Here is a 7,918-nt window from a genome sequence, read left to right as displayed (position 1 = left end):
CCGCCTCGTTCTCTTGGCTTCATAGAGGGATTTTATCTCCTCCCTGTCTCACCCTCATGCAGGGATGCATGACCAATGCTCCTTCCCTTCTCGCCCGCATACATGGATGCACGTTCATGTCTCCTCGTTCTCTTGGCTTCATACAGGGATTTTATCTCCTCCCTGTCTCACCCTCATGCAGGGATGCATGACCAACGCTCCTTCCCTTCTCGCCCGCATACAATGATGCACGTTCATGTCTTCTCGTTCTCTCGGCTTCATACGGGGATTTTATCTCCTCCCTGTCTCACCCTCAGGAAGGGATGCATGACCAATGCTCCTTCCTGTCTCGCCCGCATACATGGATGCACGTTCACGCCTCCTCCTTCTCTCGGCTTCATACGGGATCATATCTCCTCCCTGTCTCACCCTCATGCAGGGATGCATGACCAATGCTCCTTCCCTTCTCGCCTGCATACATGGATGCACATTCACGCCTCCTCCTTCTCTCGGCTTCATACGGGGATCATATCTCCTCCCTGTCTCACCCTCATGCAGGGATGCATGACCAACGCTCCTTCCTGTCTCGCCCGCATACATGGATGCACGCTCACGCCTCCTCCTTCTCTCGGCTTCATACGGGGATCATATCTCCTCCCTGTCTCACCCTCATGCAGGGATGCATGACCAATGCTCCTTCCCTTCTCGCCTGCAAACATGGATGCACGTTCACGCCTCCTCCTTCTCTCGGCTTCATACGGGGATCATATCTCCTCAATGTCTCACCCTCACTTCCAACATGTGTAACTTCTTGTTCTCTTTGACGTCTGGGGCATGGGTGGCTACTGCACAGCTCTAGATGTCGCCCACCTGCAAGGTGCTATGGAAAGCACTTTTCCACATTGGACGTGCTATATTAACCCCCTCTCCCCAAATACAATAAAAATAAAGAAATATATGTGCTTCCATAATGTCTACCTTCTAATGTTTCATATGTGTAAGCACATTGTCCTCCTCCTGACCACATTCTAAAACTATGTGCAAATTGTTCCTTCCATAAACTGTCACTTCCTTGGCCCTTTATTTATAATGATTGTTATACTCTCTCTCTTTCCGCCAAAGTATAAAAGAGCCTAGCACACCTCATGATTGGACTAAGAAATTCCTGTCATTTAGTTGGAAATGATTTTCCCATTATCCCCAAAAACTCCTCACTGTGTCTAAGAACGCTTTTTTTCACAGGACAATACAGATCAGATTGACTTGAAAGGTCCTTTCACGCGACTACAGAATGCCTCTCATTCCACTAAAAGATACGCCTTTGCCTACAATAGCCTAGGACTAGACTATGAGTCCCAATGTAGAAAGACCACAAGTCCACAGATATGCCTGTTTATTTAAACATCTGTATTATCATCAGCGTGTGACTGTAAAGGCGGGACCTCGCGCTCTCTGTAACGCGCTCCATTGGCAACATCAGTTAAATGTCGTTGGTTCAATCCCTCGCGGATGTTGTTTTTATTCCCATTTGTAACTGGGAAATACTGTCGCTGCAATACATATGTCTTAATCAAGCTAGTGGTTATTGACGTAAATGGCAGTGTTATAATGTTTCATGTACTGCAAATGTCACCACATAATGCGCTCTTAATTAGATTTGGTTGAAATACATTACAGTCACCCGATGAAAAAGTGTGCAAAGAGCATTAAAGAAACAAAAGGTTCATAACAGTAACAGGACATATCGAATTGTTTCAGTCCTCCACAGAGATTGCCAATGTCTTAATGGAAATTCTAAAATATCTGCCCAACTGCCGTGACATTGCCTCACCGCAATGCCGTGACTCGGATTCGAACCGAGGTTGCTGCAGCCACAACGCAGAGTACTAACCACTATATGATGACGGCGAGCTACTTGGGCTGCTACAATGTGACGTTCCACCTCTATCATAAGCTGTACTCCATCTGTGATGTCATGACTCATGTTTGAATTAAAGGTTGGTTGTGATGTTATCCATGAGAATAAGTGGACACCTGATCCCCAGTCACTTATTTAAGATCTCAATAATCAAGTCAGAATCCAAATGAAAGTCATCAAAGTGGAGCCAATTAGAAATAATATAGTTACACAAACCTGGCAATGGTGCGGCAGCCAGGGCCGATAATGACCCGCCAGCCTGAGAGCAGGAAAGTGTGAGAGCAGTGATGGTCTTGTGAGAGTTTACAGCTGTTATTGACCCTGTCCCCTTCCATTGCAGAGTTTTCTCCCTATAAGAAGTGCAGAGGCTCCCTCCGGGGTGCTAATAGTACATTTATTTTTTTGCGCAGGGGAAGTGCTCTTCACCAATTGCACGTGCCAAATCACCCGAAGGCCACCACCATAAAATTCAGGCATTCATGTTCATGCGTCCTCCATGTTATGTCCTTATAAAGGGATGCATGTTCATGATGACTCCATGTCACACCTGCATACAAGGATGCATGTTCATGCCGCCTCGTTCTCTTGGCTTCATACAGGGATTTTATCTCCTCCCTGTCTCACCCTCATGCAGGGATGCATGACCAATGCTCCTTCCCTTCTCGCCCGCATACATGGATGCACGTTCATGTCTCCTCGTTCTCTCGGCTTCATACAGGGATTTTATCTCCTCCCTGTCTCACCCTCAGGAAGGGATGCATGACCAATGCTCCTTCCCGTCTCGCCCGCATACATGGATGCACATTCACGCCTCCTCCTTCTCTCGGCTTCATACGGGGATCATATCTCCTCCCTATCTCACCCTCATGCAGGGATGCATGACCAATGCTCCTTCCTGTCTCGCCCGCATACATGGATGCACGTTCACGCCTCCTCCTTCTCTCGGCTTCATACGGGGATCATATCTCCTCCCTGTCTCACCCTCATGCAGGGATGCATGACCAATGCTCCTTCCCTTCTCGCCTGCATACATGGATGCACGTTCACGCCTCCTCCTTCTCTCGGCTTCATACGGGGATCATATCTCCTCCCTGTCTCACCCTCATGCAGGGATGCATGACCAACGCTCCTTCCTGTCTCGCCCGCATACATGGATGCACGTTCACGCCTCCTCCTTCTCTCGGCTTCATACGGGGATCATATCTCCTCCCTGTCTCACCCTCATGCAGGGATGCATGACCAATGCTCCTTCCCTTCTCACCTGCATACATGGATGCACGTTCACGCCTCCTCCTTTTCTCGGCTTCATACGGGGATCATATCTCCTCAATGTCTCACCCTCACTTCCAACATGTGTAACTTCTTGTTCTCTTTGACGTCTGGGGCATGGGTGGCTACTGCACAGCTCTAGATGTCGCCCACCTGCAAGGTGCTATGGAAAGCACTTTTCCACATTGGACATGCTATATTAACCCCCTCTCCCCAAATACAATAAAAATAAAGAAATATATGTGCTTCCATAATGTCTACCTTCTAATGTTTCATATGTGTAAGCACATTGTCCTTCCTGACCACATTCTAAAACTATGTGCAAATTGTTCCTTCCATAAACTGTCACTTCCTTGGCCCTTTATTTATAATGACTGTTATACTCTCTCTCTTTCCGCCACAGTATAAAAAAGCCTAGCACACCTCATGATTGGACTAAGAAATTCCTGTCATTTAGTTAGAAATGATTTTCCCATTATCCCCAAAAACTCCTCACTGTGTCTAAGAACGCTTTTTTTCACAGGACAATACAGATCAGATTGACTTGAAAGGTCCTTTCACGCGACTACAGAATGCCTCTCATTCCACTAAAAGATACGCCAGTGCCTACAATAGCCTAGGACTAGACTATGAGTCCCAATGTAGAAAGACCACAAGTCCACAGATATGCCTGTTTATTTAAACATCTGTATTATCATCAGCGTGTGACTGTAAAGGCAGGACCTCGCGCTCTCTGTAACGCGCTCCATTGGCAACATCAGTTAAATGTCGTTGGTTCAATCCCTCGCGGATGTTGTTTTTATTCCCATTTGTAACTGGGAAATACTGTCGCTGCAATACATATGTCTTAATCAAGCTAGTGGTTATTGACGTAAATGGCAGTGTTATAATGTTTCATGTACTGCAAATGTCACCACATAATGCGCTCTTAATTAGATTTGGTTGAAATACATTACAGTCACCCGATGAAAAAGTGTGCAAAGAGCATTAAAGAAACAAAAGGTTCAGAACAGTAACAGGACATATCGAATTGTTTCAGTCCTCCACAGAGATTGACAATGTATTAATGGAAATTCTAAAATATCTGCCCAACTGCCGTGACATTGCCTCACCGCAATGCCGTGAATCGGATTCGAACCGAGGTTGCTGCGGCCACAACGCAGAGTACTAACCACTATATGATCACGGCGAGCTACTTGGGCTGCTACAATGTGATGTTCCACCTCTATCATAAGCTGTACTCCATCTGTGATGTCATGACTCATGTTTGAATTAAAGGTTGGTTGTGATGTTATCCATGAGAATAAGTGGACACCTGATCCCCAGTCACTTATTTAAGATCTCAATAATCAAGTCAGAATCCAAATGAAAGTCATCAAAGTGGAGCCAATTAGAAATAATATAGTTACACAAACTTGGCAATGGTGCGGCAGCCAGGGCCGATAATGGCCCGCCAGCCTGAGAGCAGGAAAGTGTGAGAGCAGTGATGGTCTTGTGAGAGTTTACAGCTGTTATTGACCCTTTCCCCTTCCATTGCAGAGTTTTCTCCCTATAAGAAGTGCAGAGGCTCCCTCCGGGGTGCTAATAGTAAATTTATTTTTTTGCACAGGAGAAGTGCTCTTCGCCAATTGCACGTGACAAATCACCCGAAGGCCACCACCATAAAATTCAGGCATTCATGTTCATGCGTCCTCCATGTTATGTCCTTATAAAGGGATGCATGTTCATGATGACTCCATGTCACACCTGCATACAAGGATGCATGTTCATGCCGCCTCGTTCTCTTGGCTTCATACAGGGATTTTATCTCCTCCCTGTCTCACCCTCATGCAGGGATGCATGTCCAATGCTCCTTCCCTTCTCGCCCGCATACATGGATGCACGTACATGTCTTCTCGTTCTCTCGGCTTCATACGGGGATTTTATCTCCTCCCTGTCTCACCCTCAGGAAGGGATGCATGACCAATGCTCCTTCCCGTCTCGCCCGCATACATGGATGCACGTTCACGCCTCCTCCTTCTCTCGGCTTCATACGGGGATCATATCTCCTCCCTGTCTCACCCTCATGCAGGGATGCATGACCAATGCTCCTTCCTGTCTCGCCCGCATACATGGATGCACGTTCACGCCTCCTCCTTCTCTCGGCTTCATACGGGGATCATATCTCCTCCCTGTCTCACCCTCATGCAGGGATGCATGACCAATGCTCCTTCCCTTCTCGCCTGCATACATGGATGCACGTTCACGCCTCCTCCTTCTCTCGGCTTCATACGGGGATCATATCTCCTCCCTGTCTCACCCTCATGCAAGGATGCATGACCAACGCTCCTTCCTGTCTCGCCCGCATACATGGATGCACGTTCACGCCTCCTCCTTCTCTCGGCTTCATACGGGGATCATATCTCCTCCCTGTCTCACCCTCATGCAGGGATGCATGACCAATGCTCCTTCCTTTCTCGCCTGCATACATGGATGCACGTTCACGCCTCCTCCTTCTCTCGGCTTCATACGGGGATCATATCTCCTCAATGTCTCACCCTCACTTCCAACATGTGTAACTTCTTGTTCTCTTTGACGTCTGGGGCATCGGTGGCTACTGCACAGCTCTAGATGTCGCCCACATGCAAGGTGCTATGGAAAGCACTTTTCCACATTGGACGTGCTATATTAACCCCCTCTCCCCAAATACAATAAAAATAAAGAAATATATGTGCTTCCATAATGTCTACCTTCTAATGTTTCATATGTGTAAGCACATTGTCCTCCTCCTGACCACATTCTAAAACTATGTGCAAATTGTTCCTTCCATAAACTGTCACTTCCTTGGCCCTTTATTTATAATGACTGTTATACTCTCTCTCTTTCCGCCACAGTATAAAAAGCCTAGCACACCTCATGATTGGACTAAGAAATTCCTGTCATTTAGTTGGAAATGATTTTCCCATTATCCCCAAAAACTCCTCACTGTGTCTAAGAACGCTTTTTTTCACAGGACAATACAGATCAGATTGACTTGAAAGGTCCTTTCACGCGACTACAGAATGCCTCTCATTCCACTAAAAGATACGCCAGTGCCTACAATAGCCTAGGACTAGACTATGAGTCCCAATGTAGAAAGACCAAAAGTCCACAGATATGCCTGTTTATTTAAACATCTGTATTATCATCAGCGTGTGACTGTAAAGGCGGGACCTCGCGCTCTCTGTAACGCGCTCCATTGGCAACATCAGTTAAATGTCGTTGGTTCAATCCCTCGCGTATGTTGTTTTTATTCCCATTTGTAACTGGGAAATACTGTCGCTGCAATACATATGTCTTAATCAAGCTAGTGGTTATTGACGTAAATGGCAGTGTTACAATGTTTCATGTACTGCAAATGTCACCACATAATGCGCTCTTAATTAGATTTGGTTGAAATACATTACAGTCACCCGATGAAAAAGTGTGCAAAGAGCATTAAAGAAACAAAAGGTTCATAACAGTAACAGGACATATCGAATTGTTTCAGTCCTCCACAGAGATTGCCAATGTATTAATGGAAATTCTAAAATATTTGCCCAACTGCCGTGACATTGCCTCACCACAATGCCGTGCGAACCGAGGTTGCTGCGGCCACAACGCAGAGTACTAACCACTATACGATCACGGCGAGCTACTTGGGCTGCTACAATGTGACGTTCCACCTCTATCATAAGCTGTACTCCATCTGTGATGTCATGACTCATGTTTGAATTAAAGGTTGGTTGTGATGTTATCCATGAGAATAAGTGGACACCTGATCCCCAGTCACTTATTTAAGATCTCAATAATCAAGTCAGAATCCAAATGAAAGTCATCAAAGTGGAGCCAATTAGAAATAATATAGTTACACAAACCTGGCAATGGTGCGGCAGCCATGGCCGATAATGGCCCGCCAGCCTGAGAGCAGGAAAGTGTGAGAGCAGTGATGGTCTTGTGAGAGTTTACAGCTGTTATTGACCCTGTCCCCTTCCATTGCAGAGTTTTCTCCCTATAAGAAGTGCAGAGGCTCCCTCCGGGGTGCTAATAGTACATTTATTTTTTTGCGCAGGAGAAGTGCTCTTCACCAATTGCACGTGCCAAATCACCCGAAGGCCACCACCATAAAATTCAGGCATTCATGTTCATGCGTCCTCCATGTTATGTCCTTATAAAGGGATGCATGTTCATGATGACTCCATGTCACACCTGCATACAAGGATGCATGTTCATGCCGCCTCGTTCTCTTGGCTTCATACAGGGATTTTATCTCCTCCCTGTCTCACCCTCATGCAGGGATGCATGACCAATGCTCCTTCCCTTCTCGCCCGCATACATGGATGCACGTTCATGTCTCCTCGTTCTCTCGGCTTCATACAGGGATTTTATCTCCTCCCTGTCTCACCCTCAGGAAGGGATGCATGACCAATGCTCCTTCCCGTCTCGCCGCATACATGGATGCACATTCACGCCTCCTCCTTCTCTCGGCTTCATACGGGGATCATATCTCCTCCCTGTCTCACCCTCATACAGGGATGCATGACCAATGCTCCTTCCTGTCTCGCCCGCATACATGGATGCACGTTCACGCCTCCTCCTTCTCTCGGCTTCATACGGGGATCATATCTCCTCCCTGTCTCACCCTCATGCAGGGATGCATGACCAATGCTCCTTCCCTTCTCGCCTGCATACATGGATGCACGTTCACCCCTCCTCCTTCTCTCGGCTTCAAACGGGGATCATATCTCCTCCCTG

Source organism: Ambystoma mexicanum (assembly GCF_040938575.1).
Source record: "Ambystoma mexicanum isolate Mex_15411 chromosome 12 unlocalized genomic scaffold, UKY_AmexF1_1 Mex_chr12_unloc.1, whole genome shotgun sequence".
Classification (NCBI taxonomy): Eukaryota; Metazoa; Chordata; class Amphibia; order Caudata; family Ambystomatidae; genus Ambystoma; species Ambystoma mexicanum.
The sequence above is the reverse complement of the archived record's forward strand: the minus strand, read 5'-3'. Positions refer to the sequence as shown.